We start from the raw sequence: 25316 nt of genomic DNA on the forward strand, positions 1-25316 counted from the left end.
TCATCTTGCATCTACTCCCTACGCATTGGGATGCAATTTACAGAGGCTAATTAACCTACAAACCCGCACATCTTTGGGATGGGTCAAGAAACCGGTGCACCCAGAGAAAATCCATGTGGTCACAGGGCGAATGTGCAATCTCAGCACAGGCAACTATGCCGCACAATGATTTAGTATGGTATTACACATGAAAATCCATCTACATTGTTTATGATGCTAACAGTTTCAAGATCTCTATTTTCATATGGCTTTAATAAAGAATGTTAACATTGCGCCCACCCACTGTCGTAATAGTCAAGTTATGCTAACATCTCAATACTGTAGTGGAGATAAAGACTGTCCTGTCATTATGAAAGGGTAGGGGAGGCCACAATAGGTGCCGGAATCATGAGCAAACTTTAAATTCTGGATATGATCAAAATCCTTCAGAAAATTAAGAATATAACTTGAGGATTGAGGGGCTAATCTATTATAGACTTCCATCTAGGTTAGGATGGCATAGTGGCGCAGCGGTAGAGTTGCTGCCATGCAGCGCCAGAGGCCCAGGTTCGATCTTGACTATGGCTACTGTCAGTACAGAGTTTGCACGTTCACCCTGTGACCGCATGGGTGTTCTCCATTGCTCTAATTTCCTCCCGCATTGCAGAGTCATGCAGGTATGTTGGTTAATTGGCCTCTGTAAACTGGCTCTGGTGTGTAGGATAGACTAGTGTTTGGGCGATCGTTGGTCAGCATGGACTTGGTCGGCTGAAGGGCCTGATTCCATGCTGTACCTCTCAACAAAGGTAAGTTTGGAGGCAGTAATGGTTTGATTGGGAGCACAAGAATCTCTCCCAATATTCTTACAAGCTGTATTTAGTGCATTTTTAGAAACTGAGATGTGTATTGATTTCTTGCAGTAGAGGAAATAAAATCTCTTGACGGTCAAAGGAACAAGGTGAGCTTAAAATTACCATAGCTGAGAACGATTGGGTACATGTTTGATTTGTTAATACATTATTCCTCTTCCCCCTGTTGTGACAGGGGTGAGGAAGCATTTATTTTAAATGGATTTATGCTTCAATTCACATCCAGACCATGAATTGACAAATGAATGTTTGAAAAATGCTTGGCCATTGCTATCCACAGTATTTTACCATGGTGCTTGAAATATAGATATAATACGATGATCTGTTTTAAAATGAAATGTTGGGTTGATGTGACCCTTCATCGGAATGTATTTTGATATTTATTTTAAAAATCGATATGCTCTCAGTTTGTGCATTCTCCCTGTCTTTGGACCTGGACTGGGATTGAGGTGAAAGAGTTTCACTAATTAATGCATTGCTAATTCAACTGTTAGGACATACACTAAGGGCTTCAGTTCCCTTTTAAAATGTGCCTGGAACTAACAAGTCAGATCTGGCAAATTTACATTGAAGTTTACATTGAAATTTACATCCTCTTCCTGTTGTTTGAAATTCAAATATTTTCATTTCATTCTGCACTTTTGATCTAGTCAACAATGCTGCTGGATCCGATCCAAGATTGCAAATACTATATATATTGAGAGAATAGAACTTATTTTACTGTTTCCTAAAACGCCCCTATGCCTACCTCCTATGAATATAACTTTGCCTGACAAGGTCTAACAATTTCCTTCCAGTGTTTCATTTTTACAGACCCATCCAGTCATCCAATAGTTTCTTTCGCTTTCTAGTTTTCATTATTTGCAGCAAAAGTGATACTGTACTATATTGAAAATTGAATTTTGCTTTTCTTGTTTGAATTCCTTGGGTCATGAGCCATAATATCAGTCTTTAGACTCTTGATTATTTTTGAAGCTGTTCTTTGTTTTGTGTCTATAACAAGGTTGGGACTCATTAGGAAAATAAATGATAATTTTAGTTCATTAAGCATAAAACAGCAGGGAAGTTTGGGTTACCTACAACTTCAATATTTCGTTTAGAAATACAGTGGAGAAACAGGCCCTTTAGCCTACCGATTCCACACCAACCAGCGACCACCTGTACACTAGCTCTATCCTACACATTGGGGACAATTTACAGAAACAAATGAATCTTTAAACGTCTTTGGATTGTGGGAGGAAACCAGAGAACCTGGAGAAAACCCACGCGGTCACAGGCAGTATGTGCCACTCCATACAGACAGCACCCATAGTCACGATCGAACCCAGGTCTCTGGCGCCATGAGGCAGCAAATCTACCGCTGTGCCACCCCATTCTGGGGTATGTACTTTGTGCAATTTAATCTTTCAACCAGGAAATCTACATCTAATCAGACTAGAACGTGTACTGCCAATATCCCAAGGACATTGTCTTATGATAACAGAATAGTATTGTGTCACGACTGTCTAGAAGTATTTGCATATTATCTCAAAACAATGCTCCATTCTGATCTTTCTTTGGAGTGGATGCCAGAATAGATGATCATATGGACTGGCTGAACAGGCTTGAGGGACAGTGTGGCCTCTCGTGCTCTTGTCCTTTCATGTTATTGCGTGACAGAGTTAATTGTAGTTAGGCTGCTCCCTGACAAAAGATAATAAACCTGAAGAACCTGCAATATCATCAATCCATTGATGAGATGCAGTATCCAGCTGTAGGTTTTTCATTTCATTTTCATTTCATTTCTATTGTGTGTCACAAATAGAAAATGCCATTGCTACTCAACAGATTAGGCAACTGTGAAGGAAACAACAAAATAAAACTATTGTGTTGCATTATGCTTATCATCTTGTAAAAGTTACCACTCGCACTGCTTATTAGGAAATTGTATCTAGGCAAATGACCTTTCAATGTAATATCTCTATGTCATGTACTCTATTCTTTATCTGTGCACTACGATCAGGTGATTGTATTCATGTATAGTCTTGGCTGGATCACACGCAAACAAAGGCTGTTCACTGTACTTCTGGTTACATGACAATAATGAATAAAACTACAAGAAAGCAAGGTTAGTTTTTAGTTTACAGATACAGCGTAGAACCAGGCCCTTCTGCCCACCGAGCCCATGCCAACCAGCTAACTCTGTACACTAGCATTATCCTACACACTGAGGACAATTTACAATTTTTACCGAAGCCAAATTAACGTGCACGTCTTTGGAGTGTGGGAGGAAACCGGAGCACCCAATAAAAATCTAAGTGGTCACAGGTAGAATGTATAAATCCTGTATTGACAGCACCCGTAGTCAGGATTAAACCCAGGTCACTGGTGCTGTAAGGCAGCAACTCTACCGCTGCACCACTGTGCTGCCCTCTGTGCTCCCGTATTTGTGTTGTGTTTTCAGCGATCACCCCATACACTAGCACTATCTTACACACGAGGGACAATTTTCCCGAAGCCAATTAACCTTCCAATCTGTACGTCTTGGAGTGTGGGAGGAAACCGGAGCACCCAGAAGAAATCCACGCGGTCACAGGAAAAATGAATACATTTCGTACAGACAGCACCCATAGTCGGGATCTAATCCAGGTCTCTGGCGCTGTAAGGCAGCAACTCTACTGCTGTGTCGCTGTGCCACCTTAAGACGTATATTTAAAATGAGGGCATCACAGTGATGCAGCTGTTAAATCTACTGCCTCACAGTGACTAATGCCCTAATTTGATCCTGACTATGCATAGTTTGCACGTTTTTCCTGTGACCATGTGGGTTTCCTCTGGGTCCTCCTCTTTCCTTCCACGTCTCAAGGTTGTTCTAAGAAAGATCACCGATGATGGTTTCTCAGATTAATGCTGCCTAATTTGGCACTGATACAAAATTAAATCTGTGTGGGAAAATAATGTCAAATGATGCACCTGGTCAAATTTCTCGAGGGATACAGAATCTTTTGTAAATAGTGGTAATACATTTCATTCTTGGAAAAGTGGGACTTGCAATCATGTCGTGTTGAAATAACCAGTACCACATGTTGGATTTCCCCAGCCATGATTGGTTTTTATCAGACACTCAGTCCTGATGCAGGGTTCTGACTCAATGTTGCCAAATTCTTTATCCCCACAGATGCTGCTCAGGTCATTGAGTATTTCCAGCAAATTGCTGGTTGATTCGGAATTATCTTGTGTGCAAAGAAATCTTCAAATATTATAAATATGAAATAACACTTCAAACTGAACATTTAGCTAACAAAGCTTTAATTAAAAGGAATAAAACATTACATCTTGAATATGTTTTGGATTGAAATTGTGCTTCGAAAAGAAAACTTACTATGGATTTAAGAATAAGACAATCACCAGAGATTGTCTAAGCAGGATAGATGATCGTGTTCTATAAATTGATTTGATCTCCAGTATATCTTATTTACTTTTCTCCCTTTTGCTTAAAAAAAGTGATGGGTCTCCTGCTGACTATACTGAAATTCATCATTATGATTTAATGGGATATTCTATTTCAATTTAAGATAAAGCTTTATTTTAGATTAGATCTTGTATATTCATGTAATTGGAAAGGATGGCATTTATTATCTGTCCCCCATGTCCTTGAGAAGGTGGTATTGAACTGCTGTCTGGGATTGCTGCACTCAAACAGACCCTTCAGCTGACTGCCGCGCTGACCAGTATTCAACCTATACACTAGCATTATCCTACACCCTAGGGTCAATTCACAAACTTTACTGAAGCCAATTAACCTACAAACCTGCACGTCTTTGGAGTGTGGGAGGAAACTGGGACATCTGGAGAGAACCCATGCGGCCACAGGGAGAACACAATTCTACACAGACAGCACCTGCAGTCAGGTTTTCTGGTGCTGTAAGACACCAACTGTATCTCTGTGCCACTGTGTTACAGTGTACATCAACTAGATAGGATAAGGAGAAACAACTAGGCCAATTGGTGCAGCTTGGTACGATGTGATAAACAGAGAGGGAGAGAGATCGGAGTGCATTTGCATATATCGTTGAGGGGGCACGACAGGTTGAGAGATCAGTCGAGTGTTTGATTGTCAATGTGCTGACAACGGAACAATAAATTCTTACTCGTAGAAGCTTAACAGGCCTATTTTTAAAAAATCAAGAAATTCATAACTATAATACAAGTGCAAAAAAAACCCCAAACCCTTGATGTAACCAAAGATGGTCCATACAAGTTCAATGTTGCTGAGGTATGTAGTTATCCATGATTTTCCTCCCCTGATGATGAATAAACAGGTAAGTCATCCCCTGCCAGGACAGTGTGAGACTTGTTGGTTACAATGCTCTTCTTGTCTTTCGTGCAGCCAAAGCAGGAGGTATTGCCAATTTACTGCAGTGTAGCTTGCCGATGGTGCTCAACTCCAAAGCCAAGTCAGGCACAAAATGCTGGAATAACTCAGCGGGTGAAGCAGCATCTCTAGAGAAAAAGAATGTGGCATTTTGGGGTCAGAATCCTTCTTCAGACTGAAACATAGAAACATAGAAAATAGGTGCAGGAGTAGACCATTCGGCCCTTCGAGCCTGCACCGCCATTCAATATGATCATGGCTGATCATCCAACTCAGTATCTTGTTCCTGCCTTCTCTCCATACCCCCTGATCCCTTTAGCCACAAGGGCCATATCCAACTCCTTCTTAAATATAGCCAATGAACTGGCCTCAACTACCTTCTGCGGCAGAGAATTCCAGAGATTCACCACTCTCTGTGTGAAAAAAGTTTTCCTCATCTCAGTCCTAAAAGATTTCTCCTTTATCCTTAAACTGTGACAGGGACAGAACAAAACAGGGTTGGCGACAGATGACCTCGGGAAGGATGGAGTCCATAATGGCCTTTTGTTGGCTGGAAAAGATGCGCTAATTTCAGATTTCAGATTATTTAATGATCACACAGTCAAGCTGGTGGAATTCATATTCAGTACAGGATGTTACACAATAGGCTAGTTAGTCGAACATAACCTAAAACACAAACAACATACAGTATACAGTACATGCACGAGGTGGCTTTGTAATATTATCATAGAATGTTCAGAGTTAGAATTGCATATGGATAGAAACTGTTTTTAGATCGTGATGTTTTGGCAGGCAGTGAGCTGTAGCGCCTCCCTGAGGGCAGCAGGTGGAAGATGTGGTGAGCTGGGTGGGAGGGATCAGAAATGATTTTCTTCACCCTTGACACGGACCGTTTGAGATTGAGTGATTCTATTGATGGGAGGGGGGTGCTGATAATTTTGGATGCTTTGTTGACAATGCGCTGTAGTTTATTACGGGAGTGAGTGTCTAAACTGCTGTACCAAACTGTTATTGATGAAGTAAGCATGCTTTGGATGATGGCTGTGTAAAATCGGATTAGGAGATGTTTCCTCACTCTGAACTTCTTGAGCTGATGGAGAAAAAAGAGTCTTTGGTTGGCTTTTTTATAAATGTGATCTGAATTGATTTTCCATTTGAGGTTATTGCTTATGTGAGTGCCAAAAAATGTGAATGAGTCAGTGGTGGATATGGGTTCGCCGGGGATGAGTAGGGGGGTCTTGGGTTGTGCCTTACGTCTGAGGTCGATGATAAGTTCATGGGTTTTTGATGTGTTGAGTAGGAGGTTGTTGTGACAGGGATGCAAACTGTGGAACTAGAAGGATGACTAGGGTGGGGTAGAGAGGGAGGAGGAAGGAATGCAGGAGTTATCCCAAAGCCAAGTCATTGGTGAATGTTTATAGTGCGTGACGTCTTGGTCACACAGAAGACATGGATGGATTTTAAAAATCCTGCTTTTCATTGTCTGCCATGTTGTTGCTGCATGTCTAAAGATGTCCAAATGGCTAATTCTAGAGCTTGTCTTCAGCATTCGTTTAAATATTTTTGCTCACATTTCCCTTCATCGAGGTATGCTGCAAGTTCTTGCCATAACACATTAAAGTACATTCAATTGGATTATTCTTTGATGGACGGAACTTTGTGAAAAGGTTCAGGGCAGCCCAGTGTTGCAGCGGCAGAGTTGCTGCCTTGCAGCGCCAGACACCCAGGTTCAATCCTGACCTCGGGAGCGGTCTGTGTGGAGTTTGCACGTTTGTACCTGTGACTACGTGGGTTTCCTCCAGGTGCTCTGGTTTCTTTCCACATCCCAAAGGTGTGGGTTTGTAGGTTAAATGGCCTCTAAAAATGTCATAAATGTGCTGGGAGTGGATGAGGAAGTGGAGTAACATAGAACTTGTGTGACAAGGTGATGAATGGTTGGCGTGAGCCCCAATGGACTTTATCCATGCTCTCGCTCTCTCGCTCTCTCGCTCTCTCTCCCCACTAAAACACTGAGATATACTATATGCAGTGCTTCTAGCGTGGGTGGATGTAAACATCACCCATGAGCTGGACTTCACTGTTGAGGAGGGAGTTATGCATGTAATCTCCTTTGTTCAACAGTTATTGTCCATCACGACTTATGACTGGATACAATGGGCTAATGTGAGGCAGTCACTTTGAATCATAGTTGAACAGATTAAAAACACACTCTTAGTCCAACGTGTCCTACTTGCCTGACCCAGCTTCATTCGCGTGTGTGTGGCCGATATTCAACCGAACCTTTCCTATCCATGTATTGGTTTAAATATCTTCTAAGCATTATAATTGCACCTGCCTCTGTGTTCTCCACTGGCAGCTTGTTCTCTATGGACACACCTCCAGATTCAGGGGCAGTTTCTTCCCAACTGTTATCAGGCAACTAAACTGTCCTTTCACCATTTAGAGAGTGGCCCTGACCTCCCATCTACCTCATGAGAGACCATTGAATAATTTTAATTGGACTTTACCTTGCACTAAACATTATCCCCTTTATCTTGTATCTATACACCATGGGAGGCTTGATTGTATTTATACACTATTTTCACTGACTGGATAGCACTCAACAAAAAAGCTTTTCACTCTCCCACTATATATATGATAATAATAACTGACTAACTATACCAACCACACTTTCTGTGAGGAAAGATGCTGCTCAGGTTTCCTGTAAATCTTTTCCCTCTTTGCTTCCACTTAGCTCCTTTTGTGCCAAACAGCTTTCGCTGGTTAGTATTTGTGTAGCTCCACATCAAACCACTCTTTATTGGGTAAGAATAAACACCGTAGCTCGGGTTCATCCAAAGAAAGAGGAAACCGTGAATGCTTCAGGTAGAAGACATGTTAACTGGCTGTGTCAAAAGACTAATTCCGAACAAAAGCCTTTCATTTACACAAATCTCTTAGAGCTAATCTAACTTGTTTCATTTGAATTGCGTGTAGTTTTGCAAATTTGTGACGAGTATACTGTGCCCTCCGTAATGTTTGGGACAGACCCATCATTTATTTATTTTCCTCTGTACTCCACAATTTGAGATTTGTAATAGAAATTTAGGTTAGTTGCAAAAATCAGATGGCCAGGTTACTGTTTGCGAAGAAGTACTTAAAAGAGCAACCACTGTTCTGGAAAAAGGTCTTGTGGACAGATGAGATGAAGATTAACTTATATCAGAGTGATGGCAAGAGCAAAGGATGGAGGAGAGAAGAAACTGCACAAGATCCAGAACATTCCACCTCATGGCCTGGGCATGTATGGCTGCTGAAGGTACTGGCTCACTTATCTTCATTGATGATAATCTGCTGATGATAGTAACATAATGAATTCTGAAGTGTATAGACACATCCTATCCGCTCGTTCAAACAAATGCCTCAAAACTCATTGGTCGGCGGTTCATTCTGCAGTAAGACAATGATCCAAAACATACTGTTAAAGGAGTTTTTCAAAACTAAAAAATGGTTAATTCTTGAGTGGCCAAGTTAATCATCCGATCTGAACCCAATTGAGCATGCCTTTTATATGCTGAAGAGAAAACTGAAGGGGACTAGCCCCCAAAACAAGCTAAAGATGGCTGCAATACAGGCCTGGCAGAGCATCACCAGAGAAGACACCCAGCAATGGTGATGTCCATGAATCACAGACTTCAAGCAGCCATTGCATGCAAAAGATATGCAACAAATACTAAACATGACTACTTTCATTCAAATTATATTGTTGTGTCCCAAACATTATGCTGCCCTGAAATGGGGGACTATGTATAAATACAGCTGTAATTTCTTCATGGTTGAACCAATATGTATAACAATGGCCTTTATTGAAATCTGACAATGTGCACTTTAACCACATGTGATTTTTTTTCTATTACAAATCTTAAACTGTGGATACAGAGGCAAATAAATAAATGATGGGTCTTTGTCCTAAACATTATGAAGGGCACTGTAATTGTAACACACTGCCTAAAAGCCATCTCTGTATCCTCCTTAATTAAACCATTTTTAATTTAAGGGTGAGAATTACAGAATAAACTATCTGCCACTCGCCATAAGGACATAAGCCACCTCTCTTTCAGAAGCGGTTTTCAATCCTCTCTGCTGTGCTATAGATTATCTTTGGAACCAGACGGAATTTTTCACAACTAAAAGAACTGGAGGGTAGTGAGTATATGGAACAAGCTGTCACAGGAGGTAATTGAGGCAGGTACAATAACTACATTTAAAAGACATTTGGATCGGAAAGGTTTGGAGGGATTTGAGGCAAATGCAGGAAAATGGAACTTTAGACTTTAAACTTTAGAGATGCAGTGCAGAAACAGGCCCTTCAGCCAACTGAATCCATGGCAACCAGTGATTATCCAGTAATCTAGCACTATCCTGCACATTAGGGACAATTTTCAATTTTACCAAAGCCAATTAACTGATAAACCCGTCTTTGTAGTATGGGAGGAAACCGGAGCACCCAGTGTAAACCCCACATGGTCACAGGGATAGCGTACAAACTACGTACAGACAGCACCTGTAGCTGGGGTCGAACCCAGGTTGATCAGCAAATCTACGATGCGCCATTGTACTGTGGAACTAGCTTAGATGGGGCTTCATGTTCGGCATGGAGGAGATGGGCTGAAGGGCTTGTTTCCATGCAGTATCACTCTATAACAAAGTTATTGAATGGAACTTGCAGTTGGATCACTCTAAGTGAAATATTAGAACGTGACTCCTTGTACAAATAGTGCATGCACCATGGGATTTGGTAAATGAAACCTCGTGACATCTTTGTTACTTCCATAACTATATATTGTATAGACTAGGATGATAAAATTATGGATCATGTCGCGAGGGTATCCCGGGGAGCCAAAGCCAAGCCCTTCAGTAGGCCCAGCTCAGCTGCCACGGACCGAGGATGGAGGTAGGCCCGGCTCGCCCACCGTGGACTCCGAACCTGGCAGGAGTCACCGGCATTGACTGGATCAGCGCTGCCAAGTGCGAGAAGGGATCTGCGAGCAACTGCCGAGAGAGAGGTGGCCCGTTGAGAGTGAGGAGGGCCACCAAGAACTAGCTGGCAGGGAGCCACCAAGAGTGAAGGGGGGGGCCTGGAGCAACGTGGGTGACAAGCAGAAGATAGATCTGTTCAGTGAACTGTTGTAACTTTGCTGACGTTAGATATTAGGCAACACTTGTCTACTGGCTCAGTGAGGTCTGCTGAATGATATTACCGAGTTGAATGCAAAACAAAGCATTTCATGGTTTCTATGTACATGTGACAATAAATTGAGATGGCATGTTACATCTTAATGCACTCTGCAAGATTCAGAAACATCACCACCAGGATTGGTGAACGGTCCACAAATTATAGAAAACTTGAATTGAAGACATGAGAACTTCTTTGCTGTGGTCTTGCATATTCTCCACAATTCTATATTGAGGGGAATCAGTTGAGGACTGTTTTTGTTTCTACCACAGCCCATTAGATAAGTATTTGATTTGAGAGAAAATTAGCATCAGCTACATAATGAGTAATTAGTAGCCTTAGCAAGTGCCAATTTAATTTTGTGGGATTCCTTCATGTGTGAGTTAAGTGCTGTGTTGTGCATCTAAGCAGGGAGTGATTGTATTATAACAAAGATGCTTATTCCACCGCATCAACACTCACATTTCAAGCTTGGAAAATTAGGCATTAAATTAGAATTGTAGATTGCCATAATATATTTATCACCGGAATGACCTGCTGTATTGGATTTTATAACCAAAGCTGTCAAATGAAGACCAGAGAATGCTTGCCCCAGAAACAAAAATCAGGAAATGAGGAATTGGGCCTCATTATTCTTGCACTGAATGAAACGATGCACCTGCAGGTAGAAAATGACAAGTAGATTGAATGAGAATTTGCAGACACAAGGAAGTACAGATCTGGAATCTTGTGTAGACACAAACCACCGGAGTAACTTAAGTTACGGGAGCAGACTTAAGATATTAAATCTACTCTGCCATTCAATCATGGCTGGTCTTTCTTTTCCTCTCAACTCCATTCCCCTGCCTTCTCCCCATAATCCCTGACAACCATACTAATCAAGAATCTCTCAATCCCTGCCGTAAAAATATCCATTGGCTCGGCCTCCACTGCCTTCTGTGACAATGTATTCTACAGATTCACCACCTTTTGTGTAAAGAAATTCCTCCTCATCTCCTTTCTAAAGGTTTTTCTCAGGCTATGGCCTCTGGACCTAGTTTCTCCCACTAGTGGAAACATCCTCTCTACATCTACTCTATCCAGGCCTTACACTATTCGGTAAGTTTCAATGAGGTGTGTGTGTGTGTGTGTGTCCCGCCTCAGCGGGTCAGACAACATCTCTGGAGGACATGGATAGGTGATGTTTCAGATTGGGATCCTTCTTCAGAAGGCGAATTTGCTCTGGGAAAAGAAAGTTGACTATGAGGATAAATGCTGGCAAGAGGAACCAGCCCAAATAAAAGGGTCTGTGTCATTAGATTAGATTAGATTAGATTAGACTTTATTAATCCCCTTATTCAGGGGAAATTCACATGTCCTTGCAGCACACTAATAAAAATACAACATAGCATTCAAGAAGAAATTCAACACCAAAACATCATGTAACTATTGGGGAAGAAAATCACAGATTAACATTCTTTTCCCAATATCAAACAATTGACTTAATACGACCGGCTCATCTTCTATTCTTCTCCATTACCTTTTCTCTCTGCATCTGTTTTTAAATTATATTTGTTCCTCTTTTGATAGATTTAATTTTATGTTCTCTGTCTATTCTTTTCTGGCTGTGTGACAAATGGAAAGGTTACGGAAGACGGAAATGTTCCCTGTATGCTGCTGTCCAAATCAAAGTAAGCTGCATGTTGTAATTTGATTTTCTCCTTTATTAATTTGTTGTGCATTTCAAACAGCAGAAAACGAGTAGAATGGTCACAGGGAGCCTTGATGCAGCCTGGTTTTGTGGAATATTTAGGAAACATCAACCATTCAATTTTCTCCAGAGATGCTGCCTGACCCGCTGAGTCACTCCAGCACTTTGTGTCTATCTTCAGTATAAACCAGCATCTTCAGTTCCTTCCCACACTTCCTGGTTTGGAAATATATCAACAATGTTTTATCACACTGGGTCTAAATCTTGAATCTCCTTGCTCAACAGCGCCATGGAATACTATTTCCTGAAGGACTAGAGCGGTTGCTGCTCCAACAACAATTCAATAATACTTTATTGTCACTTGTACCTAGGTACAGTGAAATGCTTTGCTTTCCCCACAGCTTTGTGGAAGTACCTTCATCAGGAGGCCTGTGATGGTTCAAGAAGCTGGTTCACCACCATCTTCTCAAGAGGCAATAGGGACAGGCATTAATTGCTTGCCTCTCCATTTATGCCAAAGTCTTAGAAAAACTCAGTCGAGAGCATACTGACCGGTTGCATCGTGGCTTGGTTCGGCAATTTGAGCGCCCTGGAGAGGAAACGACTACAAAAAGTAGTAAACACTGCCCAGTCCATCATCGGCTCTGACCTTCCTTCCATCAAGGGGATTTATCGCAGTCGCTGCCTCAAAAAGGCTGGCAGTATCATCAAAGACCCACACCATCCTGGCCACACACTCATCTCCCTGCTACCTTCAGGTAGAAGGTACAGGAGCCTGAAGACTGCAACAACCAGGTTCAGGAATAGCTACTTCCCCACAGCCTTCGGGCTATTAAACCTGGCTCGGACAAAACTCTGATTATTAATAACCACTTTCTGTTATTTGCACTTTACCCATTTATGTATTCATGTGTGTATATATTTATATCATGGCATATGGAAACATTTATCTGTTTTGTAGTCAATGCCTACTATTTTTCTGTGTGCTTAAGCAAAGCAAGAATTTCATTTTCCTATACAGGGACACATGACAATAAACTCACTTGAACTTGAAAATGAATTCAGCAAGAGAAAAGTATTTTGAGGAAATATCTTGCTAAATGAGTCGGTTCCATGGTGATTTATTTTCCAAAATAGGTGTGGCATATACAAGGAAATGCGTGCAAGTAGTAAGGAATGTATTGAAACCTGTTTAAAATGTCACCGCCTGTTTTTACCTGATGTGCCAGGTTTCACTGTGATTTTTGTTAAGTCGCTAATGTCAGCTGAAGTGGCAGTAAGGGTTGCTAACAATGGATTTTCTTTTCTGGTGCAGCCAGTGTTTTTACTCCTAATATCTTTTTGCCCTGCTGGAAGGTACAGCAGATTGAATGTTAACTGATCAGTTGATGTGTCACCAAGTCAAACAGCTTGCTGTATTGATTGTCCTCCACACCTTAGGCAAGGCACTTCATAACAGACTGTGCAGAAGGTTCATGACTCAACAGTCAACAAGATGAAGATATGGTAGTTAATTTACTGGATCAGTATCCAGAGGCCTGGACTATTGATCTGAGAACGTCAGGTAACGTTCCTACACAGCAGCTGGGGAATTTGAATTCAAGCAATAAACTTGCTGGATCTTGCATTGATAATGGAAATTATTGGATTGCTATAAAATCTCATCAGGTCCACTAATAACCTCCAGTAAAGAAAACCTGCAATTCTTACCTGGTCTTGAATAAGTCAAATGTAGTTAACTGTAACTCCCTTTTGCAATGGCTCACTAAGTCGCTCAGTCCAGAGCCTAGTTTTATGAGGAAATGCAGGTTGCTATTGCTCGTGGCATCCACATCCCATGGACAAATGTATATTAATACACATTGTACAGCAGATTGAATGTTAACATCAGATGATGTTGTCACATAGTCACTGTATTGATTGTCCTCCACACAGGCAGCACAGTGGTAGGGTTGCTACCTTACAGCACCAGAGACCCTGATTCGATCCTGACTACAGATGTTGCTTGTGCGGAGTATGTACGTTTTCCTGGTGACGACGTGGGTTTTCACCAGGTGCCTCGGTTTCCTCCCACATTCCAAAGACATGCAGGTTTGTAGGTTAATTGGCTTCTGTAAAAATTGCTCCCAAGTGTGTAGGGTAGAACTAATATACGGGCAATCAATGGCTGGCGTGGACTATGAAGGCTGAAGGGCCTGTTTTTCCACGCTGTATAACTACTGTAACAGAAAAGCACTTTCAAATGGTCAGGAAATAAATCGAATTATTCTACTTTCCTTCATGCAGAGATACATAGGGGCATTAAAAAAAAAATTTAAATAGCAATTCTGTGAAAGTAACTACTGTCAGCAATTGGTGCTACAGGAGGGATAATTCAGGTAGCATTTGATAATTCAGGTAGAAACAAGAAACTGCAGATGCTGATTTACACAAATGGACAAGGTACTGGTGTAACTCGGAGTCAGGTAGCCTCTCAGCAGTAACATAGGTGATGATTCAGGTTGAGACCCTTTTTCAGACCCTTTCTCTGTCCGATTGTGTTTCTTAAATGCACTGTAGAATGTATCTAATTTAGTAGCAACTTATCGAATTTGGTAGCCAAATATTTAGATTGTCAGTATTACATGTGATACAAAAGTGACTCCTGGAAGCTGTTATTACAAGTGAGGTAAAGATGGCACAGGCATTGCTATTTGTCTGAGTTTATACACATCTCACTAGTACAGCACTCTATCATTCGGCGATATAATCAGTTTGAATCCTTTTATGCCTTTCCACCGAGAATCTGCATGATTTGAAAGATGCACTACTTACAAAAAGATAATGTGCGTTAAGAGAAAACATTTCAAGGCTCGCGAGATATGACATCGTCAAGTCAAGAGATTTTATTGTCATGTGCCCCAGCTAGAAAAATTAATTCTTGCTTGCTGCAGCACAACAGAGATAGTAAACAAAAATACAGAACAGTTCAGTTCAATGTACACATAAATAAGCAGATAAAGTGCAATAGGCTGTTACAGTTCAGAGTCTGATTGGTGGCAAGTTTAATAGCCTGATGGCTGTGGGGAAGTAGCTGTTCCTCCTATTCAAGCTATTCTTTCCTCAGTCAATCTGTTATTCCCTGCCCATTGTTTTGCTTATACCTCTGCCTAAAGGGCCTGTCCTACTTGGACGATCTAATCCATGAGTTTAGAAGACCCTAGACGAGTTGACAAAAAATGTCTAGGTCATGTTGACTCGCTGAAGAAAAAGACCTACAACTATGTCTACGACCTCCTACTACCTCTTACGCCCCCCCCTTGACCTCAGTCTTGCACACCTGAGACCAACTACGACTAGCTACGAGTGGAAAATAATCACATGATAAAATGATGTCATGTTTGCATATTTTTTCTCGGGCCAGTTACCAACCTACGATTACCTACGAATATCTACGACTACCATCACGACCTACTACGAACTACCTAAGGGTAAAAGGCATCTATTTTTCGAATGCCGACCTTTTTTGTTAGTTGTGGACATTTTTTATCGGGCTGGAAAAAGGCTGCGACCTACTTGAGGCCACACGTAAGCGGAGACCACTCATGAGCATGAGGAAGAGTTACGAAGACCTCGTGGGGACCATGAGTCAAGGGCAAACTCAGCAGAGTGGAGAGTGGGGGGGGGGCACACAAAGGGATACAGCCATCGCTGCCTGTATCCCTCAGTGCCCCCCCCCCCCCACTCTTTTTTTTGTCTGCTTCTGCTTTCATTATCTGTTGTGAATTTCACTCATTTACTTTCTGCACAAACTTACAAGATTTAGCCAATGTACGCGTATCTATGGGTTAAAGTTTTTATTCTTGCATTGTGTTGTCAATTAATTTTAATCATGTCACTTATCCTTTGGCAATTTGCTTCATGCTCCCGTGACTGAATTTTCCATGTTCTCATTTTCTACTCTGCTGCCACAGTGCTGCTCTTCCTGAACGTAAATAGGCCATCCTTTCCCTTGTGACCTACATCACCCACTCTACATTTCTTGGTGTTGGTGTAAGTTTAGCAGCTGCCTTTCAGTTTTGTCTGTTTTTGATTTATATATTTGCAATTTGATTTTTGTGACACACATTCCCACTCTACAATAAACCAGTCTCGCTCTTTCTGTAATTCTTTGGAGGATTTATGAACAGCGTGAGATTGAGCCTCTAATTTCCCTTTCTTACCGTAAAATACAGTGTAGCCATGTCGTCTCCTGTTATGTTATCTGTAACCTCCTGCAGTGAGGATATTGTCTCTCCACCCCATACAGGTTGTTTATGCTCTAAGTAAGCACGTCTCCTCCATCTTTGAGTTGCTGGGTTTTATTTACAGCATTTGCAGACTTCATGTGCCCATGCTTGAAGTGTATAATTGTTGAATGAAAGCAAATCTAAGTGAAGTGTTCAGAATCGGGAATCCTATTGAGCAGAGAAGAGAAGCAATTTTTAAGGTCAAGTTTCTTCATTAAATGCTCATGACTAACAGATGATTTCCAATTTACATTCAAATGTCATGTACATCATTTGCTGTAATTTAATTGTGTTTTGATCAAAATAATTTAATAATGAAATCCACCAATAATCAGAATAAAGTGATTGGAATGAATTGCTTGAAATAACAACATACTTGGCTTTATTAAAAGGTCAAATGACTTGCATTTATATTCTGTCTTTCATCAGTTTCATACGTTTTGGATGCAAGCAATGAAGTCCCTTTGAACATAGCCATTGTTCTGTATAAGAAAATACTGCAACTAATTTGCACTCATCCATGTTCCTTGACCAGCTATGATCTGATTTATTCAGCAAGTTAAATGACCAGCTATGATCTGATTTATAAAAATTTTGCCAGGACACAGAGAGCATCCGCTCCATTCACCTCTCTCTTTGCACTCATGTGCTAGTTTGACGTATCTTTGAGTGCAGTTCAGACCAATGACATCCTGACGTGAGCTAGAAAGCTGCTGCTGAGAAGAGATTCAAACTCAATAATGCAATTTTGTTATATAACATTTGACCATGATTGAACAAGACTGAAAATCAAATTCAGTCCAAAATCTACTTGTTAATTTTATCTTGTTGTAAATCAGGCATATTTTTATTAACCTGGCTCTCAAAGGGTGAAAGTGCAGAGTCTTTTATCCAGTGTAAGGGAATCAAAAAACGGAAGATATGGGTTTAAGGTGAGAGGAGAAAGATTTAATAGGAACCTGAGACGCAATATTCTCACTCAAAGGGCGGTGGATATGTGGAACGAGCTGCCAGATGAGGTAGTTGAGACTGGTGCTATAAACAACATTTAAAATCACTTGGATAGGAAAGGTTTGGAGGGATATGGAACAAATGAGGGCAAATGGGACTAACTCCAATGGGACATCTTAGTCAGCAAAACATGAATTGGGCCAAAGGGTGCTTCAAGACTCTGTTGCTCTGACTCTGTTGTAGGAATCCATAATGGGACAGAGTAACAGTATTACAGCATTTATACTAGACTTAAAATACATACATGATATCGTATGTGCTAGTGATTAGCTAATTTTATGAATTTGGTACAAAAAATGTTTTAGCATGTATACGTTTTTCATTATAAACATTAAAATTAAATACCGATTTATGAATTTATCTTAAAAGGTTGGTCCTTAGGAGGATGCTCATATTTCATTGTAAATTAAAGTGTGGTGAAAAATACACCATTTTGCTGTCAAGTTAGAGTTTCCTTTCATCAACTGTCATTGGAGCAAAATCGATAAAATTAATTTTAATTGGGTTTTAATGGAATGTAATTGGGAAGTTGTTTGAAAAGGAGGAATGTTAAATGATCTGGATAGCAAGCAGGAGAGAATTGGATTGATTCTCTCATTCTGGTTAACATGAATGGGCAAGATGGGTTTAATATGTTGATTCTATTAGTAATAAACAGATGGAGACACATCATTGTTGTTAGGACCACATATATGAACTGGTGACTGGCCATTCACTAACATTTGTTATCACAACTGCAGACACCTGCCTGGAAATTGGATATCTTAGCCCCTGCTTTTCTTGTGCAAATCGCACACAAACAATGGTCAATGGTTCTTTATTGTCACATGTACACATGTACAGATTCATAGAGCATGGAACCAGGCCTCTAGGCCCAATTTGCCCACACCGGCCTACTTTGTGTTTGTTTATTATATTATGTATAGAGTACAGTGTTTACAAACCTGTTATGATGTTGCTGCAAGTGAGAATTTCATTGTTCAGGTTTGGGACATGGGACAATAAAACACTCTCTACATGTCTGTCGAGGAATATTGACTGAAACATTATCTCTCAATTCCTTCCCCACGGATGATGACTGACCTTCTGACCATTTTCAACATCTTGTTATATTTCCAGCATTTGCAAGGTTTTGCTTTTGTTTTAAGGTCATTAATTACTCATTAGAGTTTGCACGATATTCATCAAATGATGCACTTATCATTATAGATATCTCTTTTATAGAAGAGTTAGAAAGTTCTACTGGTCAATATCTATTAACTAGGTACTGCAAAATAAAATGAAACTTCAAAGGAAATAATCTCATGCCCTTGAGAACATGAGAAGTATGATGTGATGCACAATAAGATCTCTAATTTCTCTAAACGTAAAGCTGACAAGATAATTAAAGTTCCTCATTTAATGCTTACAAAACATAGATGTCTAGCTTGACAACCTGGAATTTTATGTGCAGGAATTCACGAAAATGAATTAGTCATACAGCATGCCAACCATGATGCTTCATCTGAGCTGGTCCAATTCACCCAGGTTCGCCCATATCCCTCTAAATCCTTCCCAACCATGTCTGTCCAAGTGTCTATTAATTGCTGTTATAGTACCTGCCTCAACTACCTCCTCTGGCAGCTCGTTCCATATACCCACTACTCTCTGTGAAATAGTTGCCCTTTGGGAACCTATTTAAAATGTTCCCTTCTCATTTTAAACCTATGTCCTCAGGTTCTTGATTACCCAATGCCTGTGTATTCACCCTATCTATCATAATAGGACATGAATATGATCAAGGTTTGTTTCACTTACCTTATTAATGTTGGCACACGTACTCTCATTATTTACTAAATGTTACTTTAAATTCACAACAGCCATTGCAGCAGTTTGACTTCAGTTTTTAAGTCTTATCGCTGACATTTGCAACGTTCTGTGAAATTTATTCACGGATACTACTAAATTTGCATACATCTTTCAGGAACTTTAAAACATCTTAATCCATCAAGAGAGATGAAATGGTGCACAACAGCATCATCAATATAGCCAGTAAATATAACATTTAAAATCTCTGCAGTTATTGTAAATTATTCAAACTTCAACAATGATGCAGTACAACATGACTGGTTATGCTCCAGTGGAAAGGACTCCATTAATCTATCACACACCTGTGGATTTGAATAAAACTTGGGTACATTTCCTCGTCTAAATATGCAGGCAATGGATGGATGTGGATTATGTTCAGGCATATAAGAGTTGGTCTTGCCATCATCAATGGTTCTTTATTTGTTACATGTTCATTTTTGTATACAGTTCAGGTATCACTGTACATAATCACTTAGATATATCTTAGATAAGCGTCTGGAGTGGGAGATTGCAATCTTCATGCGGTCCGCTCTGTTTCAACGAATGCAATGAACCTGGCATGCTCAATCAAATAAGATCAAATAGAAAAGTCGTCCTACAACTTTAGGCTATGCACGCCATACGCAATAAGAAGAAGATAAGCATCTCCGATACTATGCAAGTGTATCGAACGAGTGCACTCCCACTGCCAGTTTGCGCACGGTTCACAGACTCGCCAGCCGCCTGCCACTCTTGCGGGCTGGAAGAGTCTGTGTTCAACGTGTATATGAAGTTTGTGAGATTGCAGCCCCCGTTCCAATATCTAAAGGGGCTGCTCCTTGCCTTCTGGGTGAACTTCACACCCACCATCCTCATCTTTGGACACCTGTGCGTAGGGAAGAGGGAAGGGCCGAAGATGTCCTGGTTGGGTTGCTCCAGGGCCTGGCCAAGCTGGCCATCCGCGAGTCACGGCGCCAGGTGGAAGAGGGCTTTGCACGAGCCGGCTGCCTGCCCCTTATCCCGGGGTTACATCGGCGCCCAGGTGGTATGTGAGAGGGACTACGCGCTCTCCACGGGCGTCCTGGGGGATTTCCAGGACTGCTGGGCACCACGGGGGATGGAATGTATCCTCAATAAGGATGGGGGGGGGATAGTTATCTAATATATAAGAACATTTGTTTATTTTGTATTGTGGTGGTGGGTTTATGTGTATTTTGTAAATAGTTGATTAAAATTATTCTTGTTTATATAAGAAAAAAAACTGCCGGTTTGCCTACTGGCCCTCCATTCCCCTCTGGGCGGGCGAGCTGTGCCATCTGCGTGGGTTCCCGGCGCACAGCGCAGATCCTCTGTCCTTGGCGGGAGAGCTGGACCTACCAGGAGATCGTCTGTCTGGGGCGGCCTGCTGGTGGGCTTGGCTGCACTCTTTTTTACTTTGGGGGGCATTGTACATGAAGCAATTTGACAAAGTCTCTCAGTTGATGAATATCAGATGAGAACAACTCATCCTGCTGATCATGTAGGAAGGAGCTGTAGGTGCTGGTTGATACTGGCGTATCTGTACATTGTGGATGGCTTGATTATATTGTCTTTGTCATTGTATTGTCTTTCTGCTGACTGGTCAATATGCAACAAAAGCTTTTCACTGCACCTGATACACGTGACAATAAACTAAACTCAAATACCGAAGATAGACACAAAATGCTGGAGTAATGCTGGAGGGGGGGAGGAAGCAACTGGAGGTGAAACAAGGCCAGAACAAACGGGGCCTAGTGATTTATTCAGTTCAAAGGTATCAACTCGAAACCAAGCCTTCACTCCCAACTGAGCTTTACTGAGATTTATTCATCCGGTCAGTCAGAAGGAAATGGCAAGCGAACAATGATGTTAGAAGTGCCCCGTTGAAAGAATATTAGCAGAGCAACAGAAAATGGCAAAACCAGTCACAACATTATTATTAACATTAGCTGTACAAAGACTGATAACAGCTGGGCAGTGATGCCTCTTCATACAATGAGAAAGATGATTCATGTTATGAAATTCAAATATTGTGGTCAATTAGATGACTAATTCAGTCCAAAGTATTAACCTGATATTTTGTATTAAATCAGCATCTGCAGTTCCTTCCTACACAACCTGATATTAAGAACTGTGTGGAGTTTGGACGTTCTCCCTGTGACCATGTGGGTTTCCTCCCACATCCTAAAGACGTGGGTTTGTGGGTTAATTGGCCTCCGTAAATTGCCTCTGGTGTGTAAGGAGGGGTTGAGAAACTGGAATAACATAGAACTGAAGTGAATAAGTCATCAATAGACACGTTAGGCCAAAGGGCATGTATCCATGCTGTATCTTTCAATCAATCAATATGTCTCATGAAAATAAATCCCTGTACCAGAATATGAAAATTAAACATTTAATTGAGCAAATTCATTTCTTGACCTTCTGGAATGTCAGCTATTAAAATAAAATATTACAGAGGTTAGAAATCTGAAATTAAAATATAAAATGCTACTTATACTCAACAGGTCATAGAGCCCCAATGGAGACAAAAACTATGTTGATATACTGGTTTAGCAACCTTCATTTCTGCCCCACAGATAATGTTCGATCTGATGAGCTGCTCCAGCATTTTCTGCTCTTATGCTGACAGTTAAGATTGATTAAACAAATGATTTTGTTATTAGCAATGAGTGCTGTGTTGACATGAATGTTGATGTGCTTAAAAGTAATGAGACTTATAGCAGGAATACAGAACAAACCAGGCAGCCAGCTGCTCAACATGCACGCTCTCTGGGGAGAGTGGCAACTGCACCTTTTATAATGCAGGTTGGAACAGGAAAACAAGGCATTTAGATGATAGAACTGAGCAAATTCAACACGATGGTGAAGTCATGCATTCAATGAAAAGGAAAATAATTTTCAATTTGAAACAAAGCATTAGAAAGGATAACAAGGATCTGCGGATGCTGGTTTGCCAAAGATAGACACATCATAAAGCTGGAATAACTCAGCATCTCTCGAAAATATGGTGATGTTTCAGTTCTGATCCAAAACGTCACCACTTCTGTTCTCCAGAGATGATGCCTCACCTGCTGAGTTACTCCAGCGTTTTCTGTCGATCATTAGAAGATAAATATTTTTTAGTGTACATCCTTGACAAAGTAATGTATCTATTATATGAAGAAAAAAAAAACAGGTGAAGCAAATAGAATGAGACTGAATCATTAAAGTTGTACACACCTTGTAGTCATTTAGTCTGACACATGTTCGCAAGAACAACCTTTGAGATCAGAAATGTCCAGTGCTTAATGTTCTAGGATGCCAAATGTCAGTAATGGATTACCTTGAACCTGAGTGGAGGTACAAGTAGCAGAGGTTAGAAACATTATTCTGCAAATAAACAATGCAGGTATAACAACAAATTTAAAGAGTCCAAAGTACAAAGTAGACGTTTTGGCCCAGAATTGCTTGGATTCTACCACATTGGGGAAAACGAGCATTTTAAGGAAAAACCAATAGCTGTTTCTTGAGATGGAAATCTTTCAGCTTGATTTATCAATGTCACAATGCTGTTGCAAAAACCTCTTGCAAAAGCCACAGCAAAGATTGGACTGATGAACATAATGAGGGTTTCCAAAGGTTACAACACAATTTTAGTTTAGTTTAGACATTTAGAGATATATCACAGAAAGGGGGCCTTCGGCCCACCCTGCCGACCAGCGATCCCCTCTCACTTACACTATCCCACACATTAAGACAGTTTTCATTTTTACCAAAGCCAATTAACCTGCAAACCTGCACATCTTTGGAGTATAGGAGGAAACTGGAGCACCCATTAAAATAAAAAAAACCCACACTGGTCACAGGGAGAAGGTACAAACTCCATACATGCAACACCTGTAGTCAGGATCGAACCCAGGTCTCTGGTGCTGTAAGGCAGCAACTCTACCACTGTGCCACCGTGCCACGCAAGAATGTAGCGGGAAACCCAGTGGCGATGTGCTGTATCATGAGTGGGGTGCTGAGAATTAAAATTGGTTTTAGTTAAAAATTAAGTGCAATATTCTTTTCTCCAGAAGGGTCTTCTGAGCATTTCCATGTTTACCAAAGCCAAGAAAACCAACTTATAGTGCATGTGTGCAAATATAAGGAGTAATGATGGGTATTCTGAGACAATTATAGGAAACTACAGTGTACATAAAAAGGAAGATATAATTGCAGTATTGTTGTTCCTCGACATCTGTGCCTATCTAATTGATAATGCAAATTATGTATATGGATATGGTATTGTCTAGACCCAAGGAACTGAGATACTGGAATCTTGAGCAAAGCACAAAGTGCTAGAAGAACTCAGCAGGTCAGGCAGCATCTGTGGAGGAAATGACAGGCAACTGGTCGGAAGACACATTATCTGTCTGCAGTAGGGTCCTGATGCAAAACATTGCCTGTCCATTCCCTCCACAGGAATGCTACCTGACCAGCTGAGTTTGTCCAGCACCTCCACTTAGCTATATGGTATTGATTCCTGTTTTTTATACACGATGGAAGGTTAATGGTGATAGGGACTGATAAAGGAAAAAGATTTTGAGTTGATCTTTGATCCTGTGAAGGAGATCTACATGAAGAATTAATAGCTGATCCTAATGGGCATTGCTGGAAACGGTGTGATGACTGCAGGCCTAACTCACTGGCAGAAGTTAAAGTTTAGCAATTTGCCAAAAAAATCTCCCATTTTGAAGTCCATTTGCCCAACTTTAATACACCAATGTCACCCCAAGACTAGCTGTCCTGCCCAACACCGAGTTACCGAGTTACAGTGAAAATAATCTCAGTCTTATCTGCAAACTTGCTGCTCATCCCTTCTACATCAAGTCCAATTCACTCACATTGGTTGCAAGCAGCAAGGGTCCCAGGACTGATCTGTGTGGAACACCACTGATCACAAGTATTCAATCACTGAAGTAACCCTCTATCATCAACCTTTCCTATTGCCAAGCTAATTTTGGATCCGATTTGCCAACTGACCTATGCCTTTAAAGTATCTATTGGGAAAATGAATTTTTAAAATTCTGAGACTATGAGAGTAATGACTGATTCCTCATTAAAACTATGAAATTGTTTCTGGAGTGATTGATTGAAGCATCGAAGAACTAACACAAGGAATTACATGTGAGAATAAAGGTGTACTGAAATGGAAATGCAATAAACAAAGTTTGAAACTTGCACCAGGTTAAACTTCAATAGATTAACATTTTAAAATGTGGTATATCTTGTTTGCAGATTGGATTTATTTGATTTGACTTAGGTAGTTTACCAGAAGGAAGGGTGAGGTAAACATTTAATTGAACAGTGTGTTAGGCTACACAGCTCACCAAACCCGTTTTGCCATTTAATTAGAATATTGACTACAGACTTTTGTGGATATGCATCCAACATGTTATGTCTTTGCACTAAATATTGTTCTCTTTATCCTTATCTGTAGATGGCTTGATATCACGCAAACTAAAGCGTTTCACTGTAGCTTGGCACACGTGACAAGCTAATTTCCCACTTCCCCTGATGCTGGGGGAAAAAGTGTTTCCGATACTGTTTCTACTTATTCTTGAATCCTCCACCAGCAGCAACAATTTCCCCTTATCAAAACTTGATCATGCATTTTAAATAGCTTTTATCAGAACATCAATCATGTATATTCATAGTAATGTGTTCAATTTAAGTATACCAGCCTCAATTTAATATTTTTTGATATATTGCTGATCATTCATTGCACTTTCCAAAAGCCTGTACATTTTTCCTGATCAAGCTTTGTCATTTTGAAGCATGGTGTTACTTTGTAGTCTAGCCCTTTGATTATTTCCTGACTTGGCTACAAATTTAGTGCTTGAGCTCCGATATCTATCTGCTCCACAGCTCCTAAAATTGGGAAATGTTCTGATTTCTCTTTCCTGAGTCAAAAGTGGTAACCACACAATTCTGGAAGAACTCAACGGGTGAGGCAGCATCTGTTGAGGGAATAAACAGGTGATGTTTCGGGTCGGGTTGGGACCCTTCTCCAGACTCTGTCTGGAGAAAGGTCCTGACCTGAAATGCAGAATTTGTCCAG

The 25316-nt window shown here is 40.7% G+C and overlaps 1 protein-coding gene and 1 long non-coding RNA gene across 4 annotated transcripts in view; one reads left to right on the plus strand and one right to left on the minus strand.

Moving 5' to 3' along the window:
- The window catches only part of syt7a (synaptotagmin VIIa), a 383396-nt gene that overhangs the window by 22785 nt on the left and 335295 nt on the right, over window positions 1–25316 (plus strand). The window lies entirely within an intron of this gene.
- LOC129705763 (uncharacterized) lies at window positions 1610–23041 on the minus strand. Its single transcript, XR_008724961.1, has 3 exons — window positions 22454–23041; window positions 16310–16543; window positions 1610–5330 (listed from the first exon to the last, which is right to left on the minus strand). It is a non-coding gene; the product is annotated as an uncharacterized LOC129705763 (long non-coding RNA).

This window comes from Leucoraja erinacea, chromosome 18 (assembly GCF_028641065.1).
Source record: "Leucoraja erinacea ecotype New England chromosome 18, Leri_hhj_1, whole genome shotgun sequence".
NCBI lineage: Eukaryota > Metazoa > Chordata > Chondrichthyes > Rajiformes > Rajidae > Leucoraja > Leucoraja erinaceus.